Source organism: Adiantum capillus-veneris, chromosome 14 (assembly GCF_014529385.1).
Source record: "Adiantum capillus-veneris isolate H3 chromosome 14, ASM1452938v2, whole genome shotgun sequence".
In the NCBI taxonomy this organism is placed as follows: Eukaryota; Viridiplantae; Streptophyta; class Polypodiopsida; order Polypodiales; family Pteridaceae; genus Adiantum; species Adiantum capillus-veneris.
The window spans coordinates 59,614,104-59,634,659 of NC_140944.1; positions in this window are offsets into that span (position 1 = coordinate 59,614,104).

Here is a 20,556-nt window from a genome sequence, read left to right on the forward strand (position 1 = left end):
CGAACACTTCAATGCAAGCTAAGAGAGTCCTGCAGATTTTCTTGAGCATCTGACACGAAAGGTCAGGAGAGCCAGTAAAGAACTTGATGGTGCCCGTTAGGGTTTTCACCATGTAGGCTTTACCTATTCTCTCTCCTGCCTTTGGTCCTGGCATCCTGGGGTAATTAAGCCAATTTGGCTTCTTTTCTGCAATCCTGCCATGCTCTTTCCAGTTTCTGACTCTTGGCACCGGGCAGAAGGTTGCATCCTCCCGAATCTCCTTTGGTGCCTCCACCAAGTAGATGAGGTAGGCTGGGTATTTGTTCAGCCAACCTTTCCTCCATTTAGGTTGTGAATCTACTATCTTCTTTGATTGTTCCTCCTTTGTGATGTCGCCTTCGTAAAGAGCGACATATTGCTCCTCCTCTATTCTCTTTTTCGTCTTTAGCACTTCAAATTTCATCAAAGGGAAAGGCAGGCTGGGTTGCATCCACTGTTCATGGAGCACTTTTGTGTCTAGTCCCTGAAGTCTAATGGAGATTAGGAGTCTTCTCTCCCATTCCATTTCCGCCTTGGCACTCTCCTCTGCTGAATTTTCTATTTGGTCATGGAGCCTTTGTTCTTCTTCTTCAGAGATTCCTGAAGTCGAGACCACCTCTTGAGCTGGGGCTGGATCTTCAATTGTGGTTGCCTCTCCAGTTTTTGGTAGCTCTATGGCTGCTCCACCTGATTCTTCGTGTGGTGTCTCTGTCTCTCTTCTTTGTTGCTCCTGTAGATCTTAGAGCTGTTTGCGGAGGGCCTCATTCTCTGTCCGTAGTGTTTGATTTTCTAATGTGAGCCTCTCCTCTGCGGCCAATGATCCCTCCGCAATGTGCAACCTTTGCACTTGCTCTAATCTCAGCTCTCTTTGTAAGCTTCGGACCTGGTCTTCCAAAGCTGGTATGATAACTCCCTCTTGTTCGGTTCCTGCTCTGCTAGCTCAAGGGGTAGTCATGAGTCTAGTGATTGTTCTTTCTTGGAGCTCGACTCTCTCCCTTAGCTCAATGAGCTCATCCTTAGCCACCTCCAAGTCATCCTCTATCCGCTCCCTTGCTTCCTGTGCACTTGTTACTTCTCTTGAAGCCTCGGCTAGCTGGAGTATCAAGCCGTCTCTCTCGTTTTCCGCGTCATAGAGTGATGCTTTATGACTTTCAGATTCAGTCATAGCATTCTCTAATTTTTTCTGCAACTCCGCTTCCCTTTGTTTGGCTGTCTCCATCTCTACTTCCTTTGCCTTGGATCTTTCTTTTATCTTGCTGAGCAGTTCATGCACCATGTGCATGTCTTTTTCATCTTCATCTGTCAACTCTAAAGCTCTTTCTGCCACCACCTCCATTGGCTTTGGCTCTTCTAGTACGTTCGGTTCGTCCAGTTTCTCTTCACTTTCTTTTTTACTCTTTGTCTTTTCCTCCGTCCCTCTCCGTTCATCTTGTTTTTGTAGTGTGATCCCATAAACTGCCTCAAGGGCCTCTTCTTCAGTGTATCCTATAGCTACCAGATCCTCATAATCATTTCTCTTTTGCTGAACTAGATCTATCTTCTTTTCTTTGGTCTCGGCCTCTGGCTTTTCCAAATCATCTGTGTCCACCTCTACTGTGGTCTCCTCCACAATTTTTTCCGTCTTCTTCGGGCTTGGTACATCAGTCATAGAGGGATATCTGTCCTCAGCTTCCTTGGCTTTCCCTTTGTCGGCTTGTCCGTCTATCTCTTGAGGCTTAGTAGACTCATCTACTTTCCTTTTCCCCTTGTCGTCTTTTTTCAGCTCAGCTTTTAATTGTTGTACCTCCTCTTCAGTGTATGGCTTGACAGGTTGTTGCTCCAGAATAGCCTCTGACTCCTCATAAGCTTTAATATATTGATCGTATTGATCAATATGTGGCCTGGCTGAGCTAGTTCCGACTTTAGTGGAGTCTGGCACCCACTTTTCTTCAAAGTCACCCTTTAGAGCTCTTTTTGCTCTAAACTGCTCCACTAGTCTTTCCATTCTTGCCGCTTTCTGACTTTTGGTTTGCTTGGGAGCAACCTTCTTCTTTACTTTCTTCTTAAGCGGCTCGTCCACATCCTCTGCAGGTTCTGAAACTACTTCTAGTTTCCGGCGTGCTCTTGTGGATGCCCTCTTGGATACTTCGGGCTATTCTTCCTCCTCGTCGGCTTCTCTAAACCACTCATTCTGGGAGGGAACCTTTGGCCACTGATCTCTAGCTCCAATAGCTTCATAAGCTATTCTTGTTAGAATTTCCGCTCCTCCTATGTACTTTGGCTTCTCGTTGTGCATGGCAATTAGTTGCTCGTGGATGTGTTGAGCGTAATTCACCTCTTTTGGCATATTGCTCTTTAATGCCCATGTGATGGTGGTCGCAATGGAATGGGGTGGTGTCGTGTACTTTTGCAGTCTCTTACTGCAAACATGGAGAAACTGGTTGTACAGTCGGCAAAGGGTTGCCGCTCTTGGGTCCGCCATATCTCCATAGGTTGCATTTTGCTTCTTGGGCCCATAGACCTCTATGGCCTCCCTTCTTTCCCTGACCAAGCTCCCTTTGTTGTGCAGCTTCAATGCGTCTGCAATGAGCTGTGGAGTGATCTGTACTTCTACTTTCTCTCCATCCATGGCTGTCAATGTGGCTTTTCCATCCTTCTGAATGGATGTTGCCAACTCGTACACTCTTCTTGTATCCACACCTGATGGTCTCGAGGTGAAGAAACTGTGCAAGTCTGCCCTTTCCAGGTACCTGCTGATGTCTTCTGACCTGCTATAATCTACCAATTCCTGTGGGATCATCGGTACATCCACCGCTTGCCCTTGAGGATCTCTGAAAGTCCCCTGGTAGATCTTTATTCCCTCTTTCTCCAATACTTCTTCCTCCACCCAAGTTTTGGTTGGCTTGAGGGTTTTTGCTGGAATGTCAAAGGGTTCTGCTTCTGCAAGAGCATCTTTGATTGTCGGTCTTTTTCTCTTCGTTGCCGATGACTTGGCGGAATCCATGGATCCTGTAACTCCAATTTCAAAAGATAGCGTCTTTTTAGCACTGAAAGCCGAAATGAAGCTTTTAACTATTCAAATGACTTGAAAATTGAAACATGAGCTATTCAAGGCCTAAGGATGCAAGGTAGGTGAAAAAATATGCAAAATGGGCTCAAAACCATGCTAGAGACATCATACGCGTATGATGTCTTTTGTGTCAAAATGACTTCATATTGGTTGTGCTTGTAGCTGATAGTGTACATATGAGTATCATATGCTTGGATTTGAGTTTGGATCCCATTTGGTCAAGTTTTGGCCAGTTTAGTTCAGTTCTGGCTCTGGGAATTGGATTTTATGATCCAAATTGGATAAAACTTGGTGGTTCACTTTCAAATGGCATGTAGATCACTTCTGTTTGGTGGTTGAAGCCCTGAGGTGCCAAAATCACATAGTGAGACATCATACGCGTATGATGTCTTTTAGTGTATTTTTGGACCAAATTTCTCTATAAGCTTGGATTTGGCTTTAGATAGGCTTATTCAGTGGATTTATGAAGTTTGGATAGAATTTGGGCTAAAAATGGCTCTGGAGACATCATACGTGTATGATGTCTTTTTCATCAATTTTGCATGGGATTGGTTCTGTGGACTCTCCATGTACTAGTGAAGGACTGTCCCTACTCAAATCTTGGTTTGGACTTGAGTATGTTGGATTTGGGCCAAAAATAGGCTTTAGGTGAAGGATTTTTCCTCAATTGGGCTAATGGGGTGATCCACTTGACCAAATGGTTCCAAATTTCATATGTAGCATGTATTAGATATATATAATGGATGTATGATGACAAATGAGCAGTTTTGGCTCTGTAAGTGCAAATAGACATCATACGCGTATGATGTCTTTTGTGTCAAAATGGTGCTTTTTGGTTCCAGATAGCTTGTAGATGTGTTATTCAACAATCCTACAAAGTTTCATTGAGTTTGGAGTTATTTTGACAAAATTAGGACCAAAAATCAATTTTATGGCCTAATTTGCGTCTTTTTGGTTTTCCTTGGGTTTTCTAACTCCAATTCTCATGATACTTGGTTCATAGGATGTGATTAACATGTGGAATGAGGCTATGCACTCAAATGTTGAAATGGATGTGAAATTCATGCTGTGAGACATCATACGCGTATGATGTCTTTTCTTGAAATGTTGGTCTTTTTGTGCAAAGAATGCTTTGTGCTAGTGCCCTAAGCCCTGCTAACTAGTTTTCAACTTAAAAAGTCATCAGTTTAGCTAAAAAGCCCCCTTATAGGCATTTCAGTCTCCGAAGTCGTCTCTTTGCTGTGGGGTTGAATTTCTTCAACTTTTCTTCTCGAGAGTTGCATTTCCAGCTCATTGGATATGTTGTGAAGCCATCTATTTGGTTGAACTTGACTTTGGCTCCCCGTTCTCCATCTTTCTCCATTTGGTTGCCCGAAAGCGTCTTTTTCACCATCGGTAAGTGAATCAGCTTTCTTTTGGGTTTTCCTTGCAAACATAAGTCATCCATGTATATTTGAAGCTGCTTGTGAAGTTTCATTTCATTCGGTCGTCAATTTCAGCCGTTATGCCAAAATGACGCTTTGTGTGTCCGCAGCCGAATCGGTTGTTCCGACCTACTTTTGGTGGTCCCAACCTGGAGATACTCCATGGTTGCATTGCCCTCGATGTTGTTAAGCTTCCTGAGAAGTTTTGTGTCGTTTCGACAACTTTTTCCTGTTTGCCTCTTGCAGGCTCTGTTGACCTAGGGTTTTTCCATTCGTTCTTTCTCTAGCTTTGAGTGTTAGAAACCCATCTTCTATACTAGGGTAACCCACCTATAAGTTCTTGCAAGGTTTGGTTAGGCGTTTGTGCCCCTACCTAGCATTCTTTCCCATTCCCCGTCTGCTCTTGTTTCTTGGTTTTGGTCAGCTTTCGCGACAAAAGTTAACGATAAGCATCAAAAGCTTATGGCAACGAGTCTACCTCTCATGTCTGGTGTCCTCTGAGCTCTCGTAGCAGTCGTAGAAGGCTGTAGAAGGTTGGATGCTCCTGTGTGCTCTTTGCTCTCTCCAAGAAGGTAATAGTGGAAATGAGTTTGAAAGTGATGTGAAAAATACTTAACTTCGGACTTCTCGGATCACTTGTTACCAAATTTGACATGTGCTCCTATCTCGTCGTGAAATGCACTTTAGGATTTGAAATTTCTCAATTTGGACTCCGTTTGACCTGTTTCTGAGAAATCTGTCCACTTTGCCAAAATTCTGTCATTTCGGGTTTCCCGCAACTTTTCCCGAATTGTACTCAATTTTTACCATGGGTTGCCCTTGTCATTAGGATCATCACCATCTATTCTTTTCTTTTTTCTGATCCCGTTTCACCTGCTTTTTTATTTTTAATTTACTTTTATTAAGAAAATCATAAAAAATAAAGAAAAATAGCAAATTGAAGCCAAAAAATTTCCAAACATACACAATAAATAGCTGGTAACCCTGTGTATATGAATATACACATATTTGTGATTTTTGGACTTGGATTACCACTTTTTTCCACTTTTTAGCTCCAAACACACTCTTATTTAGTGATATTTACACGTCTAGAGACCCAAATTCATCATTTGATCTCTTCTTGTTGCAAAACAAGGTATATAAGGGCATAAATATTATCAATATCCGCAATCAAACATAAAAATTGCAAAATCATGTAAGACACTACCCTTGTAATATAATTTTTGTTTTTCTTTGTTTTTTGTCGCTTGTAGCTGCTTTGTAGCTCCTGTATACCTGTATACCTCCCCCCCTCCTAGTCTGAGTCCTCCTGGACGACTATGAATTGTCTATGGGCGAAGCATTGTAGTTGTTTTGGTCATAAGTTCCCACTGCAATTGTAGAGCGATGATACAACAATCTTTCCAATAAAGCTGCTCTTTGTTTGATTGAAGGATTGGTGGTCGGGTTTTGGGTTGGTTTTGGCACTTCGGTAGTAGAATCAGTAGATGGATTCTTCTTTACCTTGTTGTTCTTTTGCACAATCCAAATCTGCTTCCGCTTCGCTTGTGCTTGCCACAAACTCTTTGCGACCCAAACCTGCTTTGTTCTTTGTGTTGATTTCCTCGCCTTGAAATACCTAGGAGTTTCCGTGGATTGTACTGAAGGGAGTTCCTGTTTACAAATCTTTGGGATCCAAATTTGCTTGCTATAGCTTTGTGCCGTCATGAACTTCTTTGGAATCCAGATCTGTTTCACTGTCCTTGATTGTCTGGAATCACTCTGTTGTCTGGTATTGAAGACTCTCCACCTTTGTTTCTCTGGCACAACCTTTTTTGGTCTCCATACCAACTTTGACTCCGTTTTTTCCCAAGGTTGAGCTGTTATATTATTGCTCGTCTTCCTTATCCACTGTTGAGAGTTCCTCGTCGAAGAGCAATCCAGTTGTATAGAAACTTTTGGTTGCCATTGCTTCTTCTTTTTCTCTGGTTGTTGTTTATCTTTGTGCTTGGATTCTTCCTTTGGAGTTGGCTCTGCTCCTTTGGTGAACTTAACTGATTGACTTTCACCTTCGTATTTGATAAGCACTGATTTAGAATTCCAGTCAATCATTGCATTGTATTGCTTCTGCCATGGTTGTCCTAACAATAATGGATGTTGTGTAGCTTGGTCTTCAACCACGTAAAACATATGAGGATACACATACTGGTTAATCTGTATCTGTAAAACTGTGCATCCGACAATTTTGATTGAATTCTCAGAGTAACTCTTTAACTCTTGCTTAGCAGTTTGTAATTTAGTGTCATTTGTCAATTGTCTATACAAACTGAGTGAAAGTAGGTTAGTTTGAGCTCCTGAATCCAATAGTGCTCTGGCTTTGATTTGGTTGGTTCCTACTTTGCATTCAATGATGGGTTCTTCTTTGTCATTATCCATTTCTGTTATACTGACTGCATTTATTCGTATTGCTCCTTCATTGCGCTGTTTCTGATGCAGTAGTCTTCTTTTCTCCATTCTTTCCTTCGCCTCGGCTTGCGCTTCCTCCACAATCTTTTTCTTTTTTTGGACACGCAGCTTTTCTTGATGTATTTTGAGAAGCATGTCTTGGGTTAGCGGCAAAAGATACTTTTTCACTCTGCATCCACTAATCCAATTGGGCATTTCTTCTCCGTCTAATGTAGCAATCTTGACGGCTCCACTTGGTGATAGATCTTTAATCACTAGAGGTCCCATCCCTCGCTTTTTAAGCTTCTTAGCATGCTGTTTCAGAGTGTAAACTAGGACATAGTCCCCAACCTTAAACTCTTTAGTCTGCACATGCTTATCAAAAAATTCCTTTTGTCGCCTTTTTTGAGCGTAGATAGAAGCTACTGCTTTTAGGCAAAGCTCGTCTAGCTTTTCCAGGTCATCTATTCTATCAGAAAGCTCGTGCCCTGTCCACTCTAGATCCTTAGCCACCCTTAAGGTTGAAATCAAGAATTCTATTGGTAAGATAGCATTTAGCCCAAAAACCATGTTATATGGGGTCGTTCCTATTGATGTTTTATATGCTACCCTATATGACCATAATGTTGAATGCAACTTCTGGTCCCAGTCAGTTCTCGACTCAGATACAATCTTCGTAAGGACCGTGCATATGGTTTTGTTTGTTGCTTCAGCTTGTCCGTTTGCTTGTGGATGATACGGGGCTGATTTCCTATGGATTACCATGAATTCATCTAGAAGGATCTTTATCACTTCATTTATAAAATGTGTGCCTCGATCACTCACAATTTCTATTGGCAATCCATATCGTACAAAGACGTATTCATATAGAAATTGTGCCGTGGTCCTGGCATCCGCTTTTTGAGTTGCCTTTGCTTCGACCCACTTTGTTAGATAGTCTGTAGCCACAACGATGTATTGTGCATGAGTCTTATATGCAGGAGGTGAAATGGGTCCGACATAATCAATCCCCCATTTTGCAAAAGCTCTTGCCCCCATCATTGGTCTAAGCGGCATATCATCTCTTTTAAGTGGTACTTTGGTCCGCTGACAGTCATCACACCGTTTAACGTATTCCTCAGCGTCCATATGTAATGTTGGCCACCATATTCCTGCGGCTAAGACAAGTTTTGCTGTCTTATCACCTGAGAAATGGCCTCCACCTACTCCTCCATGAGCTTGCTCCAGGATTATCACATACTCAGACTCTGATGCGCAAATCCTAAGCTGGTTGTCTTTACCTCTCTTATAGAGTTGATCTCCTATTAAAGTGTAATCTCTAGCTTCTGTCTCTACACATTTCTGACGAGCTTTTGACGTTCCTTCTGGGAAAGTTCTATTTGTAAGATATTCAACAATATACTGACTCCATTCCGGAGCGATCATTATCTGATATAATGTTGAATACTCTGCTGGCGGTTTTGAGGAACATACAATACATACAGTGACATATTCATGCACGCTTTCTTTCATTCCTGGCCAATAGACTCCCAATTGTAACAAATTCCTATATGTGTTCCTTCTTGAACAATGAAATGCACATTCCTGAACATGTGCTTCGCGCAGATATATATTATATTCCTCAGGATTGATGCATAGTCGTAAAACATGATCATTTCCCAATTGATACAACCTTCCTGCAACCAATTGAAGATTCTTGGATTGCTGAATAGCAATATGTTTTGGTTGTATTCTCTTTTATCAAACTCTCCTCCATAGGTTAATAGGCTAATGACATTTTGAGACCACTTCGGTATCATTTCTATGTTGAACAAGTACGCGTCTGGCATGTCGTCATCTACTCCTATAGGGTCTTCTCCATTCGTCAATCGCGAAAGATGATCAGCTCTAAGATGTGTTTTTCCTTTATTTACTACTACCGTGAAGTCGAATTCCAGTAAGATAATGAACCATCTTACTATTCTCCCGGTATTGCATGGTTTATTCACTAGGTAGAGCAAGGCTTGGTGATCCGTAAAAAACACAAACTTGTTGGCTAGAAGATAATGCCGAAATTTCTTCACAGCATATATCATTCCTAATCCCTCTCGCTCTGTTGTGGTGTAATTCTTCTCTGCATTGTTGAGCTGTCGACTGGCGTAACAGATAGGAAAATCCATGTTTCCTTTTTCTGGCTGAGCAAGAATGCATCCTATTGCATATGCAGAAGCATCTATATGCACATGGAATATCTTCTCCCAATCTGGTGATTTCAAGATTGGAGCAGTAATGAGTGCCTCTTTCAATTTCTTGAATGATTCCTCACACTCCTCTGTCCATTCAAAGTTCACTATTAGCCTGTAAAGTGGTTGGCCTATTATAGCGTACATGTAAATGAATCGTCTATAATATCCGCAATGTCCCATAAAGCTCTGTACTTGTTTCGTATTGGTTGGTCTAGGCATATCCACTATAACTTTTATCTTCTCTAAATCCGTGGATATTCCGTTTTGTGAGACAATATGTCCCAGAATTCTGCCCTGTCGGACCATAAACACACATTTCTCAGGATTGAGACAAATGCGATATGTCCTACATTTCTCAAATACTTTTCTTAGGTGTTCTAGATGCTCATCTCTCAGAAGAGAATGTACACATAAGTCATCCATGTATATTTCTAGAAACAACCTTAAGTATTCTTTGAAAGCATGTGTCATCAGCCTCTGGAAGGTTGCGGGAGCATTGGTTAGACCAAAAGGCATAACCCGATAAGCATAATTCCCCACTCCGTTGCAAAAGCTGTTTTATGTTGATCTTCCAGTGCTATGGCTAGCTGGTTATATCCTGAAAAACCATCAAGAAAGGAGTATGCTGTTTTCCCTGATACATGCTCTAGAACATGATCAGTTATCGGCAAGGGATAATTGTCCCTGATTGTTGCAGCATTCACTTTCTTTAAGTTGACACACACTCGGAGTTTTCCGTTCTTCTTGGGTACCACCACAATCAGAGATACCCAATCCGTGTGTTCAATCTCGTATATGAATTCAGCTTCCATTAGCTTATCTATCTCTTCTTTGACTCGCTTAGCAAACGTATCATTATATGTGTATGGTCTCTGTCTGCTAGGCTTTGCATCTTGTTTTAGTGGGATTGTGTGTTGGCATATCGATGGGTCAACTCCCTTTAAGTCCTTATAAGACCATGCAAACACATCCCTGTACTCTCTGAGAAGACTCAAAAGTCTCTCTTCCTCGCCTAGAGACAAATCCGTGGCTATGTACACCGGTCTAGGTGTCTCACCTGGAGCTGCTAAATCAACTTTTTTTGCATCTTCCGGTCCGTCATAAGATTCGTTCTCCCTTCTCTCTCGAATAGGTTGGGTTAATACCACCTTCCTATCCTCTATTGTGAATTTCCTGTAGTGAGAGGGAACATCCATGTTTTCCTTGATTTTGGCGTTTTCGTCCTCTCCACTCTCAATTTCTATCGTCCAAACTTCTTTCAGAGTTTTCTTGAGCTCTCTGTACTTGTTTCTACGTTCTAACTTGGACTCCGTGTGTTCTTTGTTGCGCTTGTTCTTTTCTGATTTTTCTGTTTCAGTTTTCGTTTCATTCCTTTGAACTTGATTTCTTGAGCTTCTTTTGTCTTTTTGTAAGCTCTTTTGATCATTGCCTCTCATTCTTCCAGAAATCTTGTCCTTAACATAATCTTCTGCCTTTACTAGCATTAGGAATTGATTTTTTTCCCTTATTCTAGGCATCGGATTGGTTCTAACCCCTTTTGTTTTTCTCTTTGCTCTATAGCGTTTCTGGCGTTGTTTAGTTTGGTTCGGAAAATCATAAAATCGGACATCCGTTATAGTTTCTTCATTTCCGCTTGAATTGTCCGTTGACTCGTTGTCTGCTTCATTTCCCCACTCTGGATGATAGGGAATGTTGTGAAACACCTATTCTTCATTTTTCTTTTCCAGTGTATCGTTCTTTTCAGTTTCTTTTTCGAGTATCGTTCTCAGCATGAAGTATGGAACCACGTCGTACCCGTCCTTGTCGCAAAATTTCATTGTGGGACCATCCGGGATTGCACAAACATCTAGGGTTACTAGAATGTGTGTCCATTCTAATGGTTCAAGCGTGTCCTCTGGAAAGGGTTCTCCTATATAAGTTTCGTCTTCGATAGCCCTTTCTAAAACATATTCTTCTCGCCTCAGACTTCCACATTTCGAGGCTCCACACATCCATAACTCCTTGGGCTTACCTAACCAGGCTGGAAATTTGGATCCCGCCAAAGTAGCTGAATCAAACTCCTCTACCGGTGTTCGGTTCACATATTTGTAGCTATGGTCTTTCAGGTTCACACGTGTAGTGGTTTCCATATTTCTCAGGTATATGTGATCGTAGCCCCAATCCTGGACCATTTTCAACTGTCTCATGAATGGTCTTCCCAGTATGATATCATAGTTATTCTCCTTGCCAAAATCGACAATAGCAAAAGTATGTTCGTATTCAATGCCGTAAGAAGTCACTACGACTTTCTCTAATAACCCCATAGGTTTCTCCATGTGTCCATCTGCTAATTGGAGTTTCAACCTAGTCTTCCTTATTGCTGGTTTCCCCCATTTTTTCCAGATTTCTTTTGTAGCAATGGCTACTCCAGCTCCGCTGTCTAGTATTGCCATTGTGTTCACTCCTTGGAATTCAACTGGTAAGGTTGTATTCCCCTCTTCACCTTCGCAATACTCTCCGAACTTGTTTAAGGGTATAGGCTTAGCGTTCTTTTGTGGTTTTCTCAAATCTTGTATACCCTCTTGCAGTCTCGATGTTGGGTCTTTTATCCCAAATTTCTCTAAGCATTTTCCTACAGTGGTCCACATATGTGGTCTTAACCTCAAAAGCTCAGCTAGAGTGATAGTGCATGTCACTGGTGTTGACAAGATCTCTATCAATCCTTGCGAGTCCATGACTTTTTCTGATGAGATTCTTCATGAGGGAAGTGCTCTAATCTCGGATTTTGCTTTATACTCTCCTAAGTATGAAGGTAAGGTTTTCAATGAATGAGGTTTGCTCTCCATTGTTCTAACAGAGCCCCCATCTCCCCAGTAAGATTGCAGATCCAAGTCCACTTGAGATCCTGCCTCAAATTCCACTATGGGAGGATTCCTGATGTCCTTTTCCCAATTTGTCTGATTAGCTTGGCAACTTAGCTCGTTTGCAAAGTTTGCCTCTCTCACTTGTTTCCAAAATTCATTGTAATCCTCATCTCTTCCGTAAGACCTCTGTATGACTGGATGAAAACTCTCTATCTCCTGATCGGTTGTGTTCAATACTATGTGGTCATCCTTGTGTGTATTTTCAGGCTTTTGTGCACTGGGAGTCTTTTCAGCTACCCGTGAAATGATAGTCTCTTGCTGAATTGGGTTTTCCGTTCCACAATTCATTGTTTCTCTTGGTGGTTCTAATAAGGCTTGTGCAGTCTCGATCATTCTCTGGCACATTTCAAGTCTCTGCTTTTCCAATTCCGCGTTTGGGTATGTCATCCACCTCTGTTCTTGTGTTTGGTTGTTCTTTAACCTAGCTTCGTAAGCTCTCATCAGTGCATCCAATGGTTCGTGTACTTTGTCAACTAGCACTGATCCCCCTGAGCTTAAGCTCGTTGTTTCTTTGATACTCTTTTGTTTCGTTCTTTCCGGGCTCATCTCTCGTTTCCCGTTTTGACTCTCAAGTTTTTCTAATCTATCTTTAGTTCGCTTTAGTTCCTCAGCTAGAATAGCGTCTTCACGTTCTTTTCTCAACTTCATGCGTGCTTTTCTAGCTTTCCATGTGTTTCTCTGACTCCGCGGTCCTTGACTAACCACTTCAGTTGCTAACTTTCCATTCTCAGGTTCTCTAGTGGTTTTCTTAGCTTGAGCTCTAGTAACAACTTGCGTTGGTATCAGAGTTTCATTTTCAGACCCACTGCTAGTAGGAATAGTTTCTAGCATATTCAATGTCGTCTTTTGCACTTTGTTTGGATTCTTTGAACAATCCTCAATGAAGTGAGTAACCCCACACTCAGTGCAATAAGCGTTAATTCTAATGATTTCCGTATGTGGACAAACATTCATCAGATGGTCACCTCCACACTTGTAACAGGGTCCTAGTGCTGGTGTTGGTCCCACTTGATTCGTCCTTTGTGGATAGGATGGTCTTTGTCCTGTTAACCCTCCATGAGCTATGAACATTAATGTTCTTGCATCCAAATTGTACCTCTCTTCATCAGAAGCACTTGTAACTGTTGGTATTCCAACATTCCCAATCATGCCCCATGGTTCTGGTTGTTTGGGTTCTTCTGGTGGGTAATACACAGTTGGAGACATATGTGCACCAGATTCTTCATAATAGGCTTGAACAGGCACTAAGGCTTGTTCTTCCTGATTCTCTAAGGTTGGTGCATATCTAATGCCCACTGGTCTTGCTCCTGGTAAAGGTGGTTGTTGTCCCAATACTGGTTGTGGCCTTTCTATCCTCATAGGTCCTGGTAAATTTCCCGTTGGGTATCGAGGTACTGGATGTACTTGAGGTGGTGCTAATTGAGCAGGAGGTGCATACTGACGCTCTCTTACATACCCTTTGTTGTAATAGCACTCCTCTGTTGGATGGTTTGTCCATTTTTGTTCAATAGCACACCATTTCAATGGTTTTGGCAATGGTTTTTGGTATGGTTCCATCCTTTTTAGAGCCTCTTCTATCATTTGCTCTACATTTGGCATGGTTGTTGTTTGAACATTCTTTTTAGTGGTAGTCTCGCTCACTATGGAGGAGGAGCTACTGGATACAAAATCTGTATCCGCTGACACCTCTCCATAAACCGTACAGTTATCCACTAAGTACAATGCTTCTCTCGTTACTTGCTCGAAACTTGTACAAGCTTTCAAGTGCAAGTCCTTCTTGAGAGTGTCCTTTCTCAGTCCCTCAATAAAGAGAACAGATAGTCTGTCATCTTGTGGTCGTTCACGTACTGGAAATCTCTCAATGTATTGTTTGAAGCGAAGTGAAGCTTCCTTCACTTTTTCGTGTTCTCTCTGTTTAAAAGCATATATTTGTGAGACCGTATTGTGCTTAATCCCTCGTTTTGAGAATTCCTCAGCAAACTCTCTTAGCAAATGGTCAATGTCATGGAATCCCCCTATGTTCAGTGGTTGAAACCATGTCAATGCCGTACCTTCTAGAGTAAGACCAAATCCCTCGTATTGTGTATGGAAATCTGTTATCTGCTCAGCTCTTAAGACTTTCTTAAAGAGTGACACATGTGCATACGGATCTCCTGAACCACCATACTTCTTTGGCATACACTTGGCTACTTGAGATGGTCTCATACGTCTATGGTGTGCTACCAATATCATTGCTTCTGTGTCCCGGCTAAAGCTTTCTCTAGCATCATGGACTTCATGGGTTACCCTTGTCGGTTCCCCTGCTCTGAATCTACTACTAGGAGGTAAATGTGATTGTTCCGCTTCGAACCTTGGACCTGGAGTGGTATATGTGGGGATTGGAACTGCACTACCTCGATTCGTATCCATTGACTCTCTGGAATGTAATGATCCCATTGGTCCGGGCTTCGAGTGCTGAGGTTGGCTGAAAGAGTCAGCAGCCTGAGTTCTTTGTCCTCTTGTTGTCATTGGGTTTTGCACTCCATTTGTTGGTGCTGGTCTTTGTGAGCTATAAGTAACATAATACTAATGTAGTGGTCCCCCAAAGTATGTATATCCTTCTAATTCTTTCTTGCCCATTGTTGAGTATTGCCTCCCATACTTGTCATAAGCGGCAATTTTCACTTCCGATCCCTCTGTGTAGGTAAAGACATAAAGTCTTTTTTGGTCTGTCAACTCTCCGGTGTAGGGTTCTTCACATCTATAATAGAGATCTTGCTCCCCATTATTATATTTGTATAGCCCCACATAGATGTTATCAGTGTTGATCCTTGTAGTTTCATTCTCTCTTCTTAACCTCGCATCAGGGAAGTTCATTATTGGTGCTTTCTCCTCAAGTTCTTCATCTACTTTGGCTTTGGTGCCCATCAATCCCCACTTGTCCACAGTGTTAGGGTTTAGGACTACCAAGTACATGGTACCCTCGTCATCTAGATATCTATCTCCGCTATAGCTCACAGGCACTAAGTCCTTGAACTCACTAGGTCTATCTTTTATCTTTACACAATAGCGGTCCATTCCATCTTTGTAGATCTTGGCACCTTGCTCATTGTCGTACTGATATTTTATGAACAATAGCTTCATTGTGGCGGAAGGGTTTGATGATCCTGCTACCATATTTTCTCTGTTGTTTAGGTTCAAGTGTTCCAAGTGTTCGGTGAAAATCTCGTAAGATCTCTCCGAAGAAGTATAAAAAACACTTCCTTCAAAGATCGGCTCTGATGGTTGCACCCAACTTTGGTTTACACTTCCCTCGGTTGATATGACACTTGCTTGTTCCCCTTGTTTTGGTTGGTTATTCTGGAGATTCCTGCCCGATCTCAAATTCATCAATTTCCCTAAAGGACTTTAACTTCTCCGTCTCGGCAATTTGTTTTCCCAAGTTTTTGTGGTCAAAATTGATCCAAACTGATTGATACTTGGTCAATTGTTTAATCTTGTCAGTTGGACAACTTCTGTTTCATCAAGTGAGAATTTTGTTGCAGTTATGCTGAAAAAGACATTATACGCGTATGATGTCTTTTTTCACAGATTTGGACTATTTTGGTTATGCTCACTCTCAGTAGCCCCCTTATGCTCTGTCCACTCACAAAATTCAGTTTGAACTCTGTTTGAGCAAGTTATGGCTAATTTAGGCTTTTCTTGGCAATTTTCCGCTTTTGACTTGTTTTGGGTCAATTGTGATCCAAATGGGATGAAACTTGAAATATAACCTCTAGACATCTATTACAATGGATCTGTGTTGGCAAAGTATCAAAATATGTCCAAAATTAGGTCAAAGACATCATACGCGTATGATGTCTTTTTCATCAATTTGGGTCAAGACTTGATATTTATGCTTTCTACAGTGTTTGTAACAATCTTGTCAGGTCAGATATCAAAAATAAGTAGTGGATGTGCTAAAAGACATTATACGCGTATGATGTCTTTTGTCCCAGATTTTGACTATTCTTGGTTTTAAGCCTTCTCCAATGTTTATAATTGAGTTTCAAGTGTTTTTGTCAGGTTTGAATGTAAAAACAAGATCTGAATCCAAAATTTCCTATTCTTTGCGTTTCTTGGACTCCGACTTGTCTTTTTGGGTTTCTTTGAGTGTTAATGCTCTTGTTTTAAGTTGAAATTAGGGTATAACTCCCCTTTTGAACACTCTGGTAAAGTCAAAATTTCTGTTTTGGTCTCTGTTTGGTCATTTAGACATCATACGCGTATGATGTCTAAAGTTGCAGATTTCCAGTTTTTTGGCACAGAATCCTTCCTAAAGCTTTCTCAAGTGCTCAGCAGCTCCCAGATACACAGAAAATTTCTCTGACTTTTGTTTATTGCAAGTTTCACTACTAACTCGACGGTTTAGTGATCTAACATGCAATCAACCATATCAAGCAAATACTCCAATGATTACTAGCTCCAGATCAGGATCAAATGAAGTCCTACCTAAGCTATTCCTAATCATAAAATGGGTTTGGTAATTGTGACTTTAAAGAGATCCACTGCCACTCACGGACTAGCAAATTCTTCTTCTATCAACAACTACTCAACACTAACAAAACAACAAACAAATCTAAGCTAAACTAAAAATACTGTCAACACGGAAGACCCAGGAATACCCCACTTCCTAGTATCTCTCAAGATCTTCGGAGTCCACCACTCCTAGATCTTTTGTAACTAAAGTATACAAAGTAGTTTATACGACTCACCTCATAGGATTAGTCTAAGGTCACCTACTTAGGGCTCTCGTCCCCGGCAGCGGCGCCAAATGTTAAAGCGGTTACGCTGCTAGCGGAAGCTAAATAGCGAGAACTCAACCAACAACATAATTTGTCAGACGAGGACGGAGCTTGACCCGCAGGCGCATGGAAACAACTAGGTGGGTGTCAAATCACCTACTCGACCTTCTAACGACAATCACTACTAAGGAAATCAAATCTAAGTTCTAAAATACGCAAGTGACTGAAATCCGTACTACAAACGAATGCTATACGAAATAGGATCTAGAATCGTTGAATCGATTTCAAATTCAAGGGGGAAGTCTATACACTAGGTAAGAACAACACCCTAAAGAATTGAACTACAAAATCAACCTATAACCACTCCGTGCGGTAAACGCGTATGAAGACATGCCGAAAAATACACGTGATCGAAACTTGACCCCGATGGTACCAATGTGTAGCTCTACTAGTTGTGGTTCTATAGATATGCTGCACACTCCATTCTGACACACGAGCTGGAAGAAAACTCACACCAAGCTCGTAGGAACTTACCACACATAGAAGTCGATAGCGCGCACTCTTGGTATCTGTGCGTAGCTCTCGCCGTTGCTAACACAATGGCGGTGTCTCTTCTCCAATGGCGGCTCCGTAGCTCGCGTAGCAAGTAGATAAGACTCTCTCTCTCTCACTCTCTCTCAGACACAGTCACGGCTCTCAAAAACTCACTTTGATCAATAATCTGACTTTTTTTAGGTTACAAAAACTTTGGCTTATATACCTCAGCCTTGGAGGTGAGAACATCTCTAACTAATTACATCAGCAAGTGAAATTACTTCGGGATTACAAGCTGGAAACTCAATTGAGTCCTGTTACTTAATGAATGGCTCAAATCAAAATTAATGTCGGAAAGACATTTATTACAATCAATGGTTACAAAATGATGAGTGTGAGAAAAAATGTGGGTGTGATCCTCTGCTGGCTCAACATATACGTACATACATGATCTTTTTCTCTATATGCCTGTGTTTCTCTCTTTACACTTAATCTTTACCTAATCTATATGTACCTATCTACACCTTAACATTACCTAACTCTACTTTAAGAGGTGCTCGTAACTTTTCAAAACATATGTTATCGCGTCGTGTAGGAAGATAAGATGAAAGTTTCACATGCTTTGATATTATCCAAGCAAGACGATAGAAGGTGTTTGCAAGATTTTAAAATATGCACTATCGCGTCGTGCGGGTAGATGGGAATAAAGTGGTTACAATATATATATAAGATTACCCAAACAACACGATAGGACTTGCTTTCAACTTTTCAAACCATGCCTTATCGCGTCGTGCGATAAATCATCACACATTGGAGATAGATGTTCACGAAAATGCAGTGTCGCACTGGAATTAAGTACACATGCTCAAACCAAGCGATATAATGAACTTGCAATGTTTAAGACCACACCTCATTGCGTCGTGGAAGAAAACTTACAAACAAAATGGGAGGAGGCAATTGTGAAAAGGATCTGCTGAATGACGAGATTGGTGGGGGATGGGGTACGGACGAAACGACGCAGCCGGAGTGTTTGAGAGAGGTGAGAAACGAGCACATGACATCGACATTTTATACCTTCGATCGTTTGTACAATGACCATTGGAATTATGCCACATGGCACATGTGCATGGGTGACATGTGTCACAAATGGTCATTTTTTAGTCCCCTATAGTAAGCTTGACCTTTGTCGTTTTCTCTCCCTTCCCACATTCTACGACAATCCCTTACGGCACGATTACACATACTCGCACGACTTTTCTAGCCCTTTTTAAAGTGTTTTTTCTCTTGTCCCTTATCTAAAAAACTAGGTTAAATCAATTCCATAAAAGATCCATATATCCACCTTGTCAACATGAACGCGTTTGGTCTAACTGACCATTCAGAGAAATCAGCGTTTGACAAGTATCATGTATTTCAGCTTTGCCAATCTGAACGCGCTCGGTGTGTTCTTGCCATTCTGAGCAGTCTGCATTTGGCATAATCTTCCACCATTGCACCAAAGGTACCCCCTCTGTGCTCTAACCTGGTTGACCACAACAATATGTAAAGGGTTTAAAGAAGTATCATACCAAGAGTTCTTTTCGGCTTCCTATTAGTCTCGTACCTTAATACTTTCATATCTAGGTCATTTTCCAAGGAAGGCTATCGTGTGCACCAAGAATGTGAGTTGGTTTCTTGATAACTATCTCATTCTCAAAAGTCAAATTCTTTTCATACCATCGGGAACCTCTGTCTCATTTGCTAGATCAACCCTTGATTTCTTGATTGAATACTAACTTAACTTTAGATTCCTTAAGTAATTTGGGAAAGAAAATAATGTATACCCTTATATAGGTAACTCAAAGTTTTACATCATCGACTTATAGTGGTTTACAAAACTGACTATTGTTGTTGAGCTCTAGGATTACTAACTATAGCCAAACAAGTGGCTCTTTCATCTTCCTCGTTCATTAAGGTTGATTCTCCCAAGATGGACTACTCGTGGGATTATCTCTGTAGTGTTGCTTCCACCAAAGTTTGGCATCTCCGCCGTGAGACGAAACATACCTAACATTGTTTGGTTTTCCTAAGTAGTTCCTGCAGTTTTAAAAATAGTCCTCCATAGCATCTAACCATGCTTCGACATCTCGCTCTAAACTGGGTCCCTCTCCTTTGAAAATAGGGAGTTGAACTTGCTTTAGTAGTAAATTTTTTTCTCTTGAGCAACAATGTAAATTACAATAGGCCTGATGGAAATCTTCCTGCAAAGATGGGGATAATTATCTTTCTTTCTTTCTCTCCCTCTTTTTAATCAAATTTCTCTTTACTACAATTCATCAAGATCTCTTATTTCAACCTAACACCTTAACTTTTCCCTAGGTCCAAGACTTTAATTAACACACGCTCTGATACCACTTGTAAGGTCCCCAACCCGCCAATACCAAGATCGGGAAGGGATCCTTGACAGGTCTCTAGGTCTGATAAAAATCAAAGTCTCTAAACAAGAAAAATCCAAGGAATATACCTTTACCATTGACAATGGCTTGGGTCTATAGCCTTAGAAGAAGACCTAGTCCTCTCTCGCAGCGAAAACGGGACAACGTATTAAAAGTCAAAAAAAAAAATTCGGCCCTATAGCTTCCACAATTTTGGCTAAGTTATCCTCAACCAACGCTTTTTTCCCCCTAACATATGTGAGGGCACAGCCGCTGTTGGACTCCTCTTCCAAGTGAAGAAGTTTTCTAAACGTTTTAGTGCGCAAGGATGGATAGTTAATTGACTAATCAGGTCCACCCCTCCATGATTGACAACCTTAGTCAATCCCCACTTACGACCCCGCACTCACACATGATTATTTTGTTGTTTAATTTCTACCACGTTCTTATCACAATTAAAATAATGATTCCTTTTATCCTTCATAACATGATTTTATTAAAACAGCCCTTGAAAACAGTATTGAAAACATTCTTTTAAAAAACGAACATCTTTAAACTTAAGACAGGGTACTGTCAATCAAAACATTGTCCATAATAACCATGACCAATACTCTTCTTGTCTCAAGACCACTTGAGGGTGAAAAACGGCACCCATTTCTTATTCAAATCCAGAGTGGATAAACCCCCACCCAAGGTTTCGGGTGCCCATACACCAAACCAATTGCCCATACAACCGGGCGGCTCCCCTAGGATAAAAAACGGTATCCTAACTTATGTAGAAACATCAAAACATGACACGGAG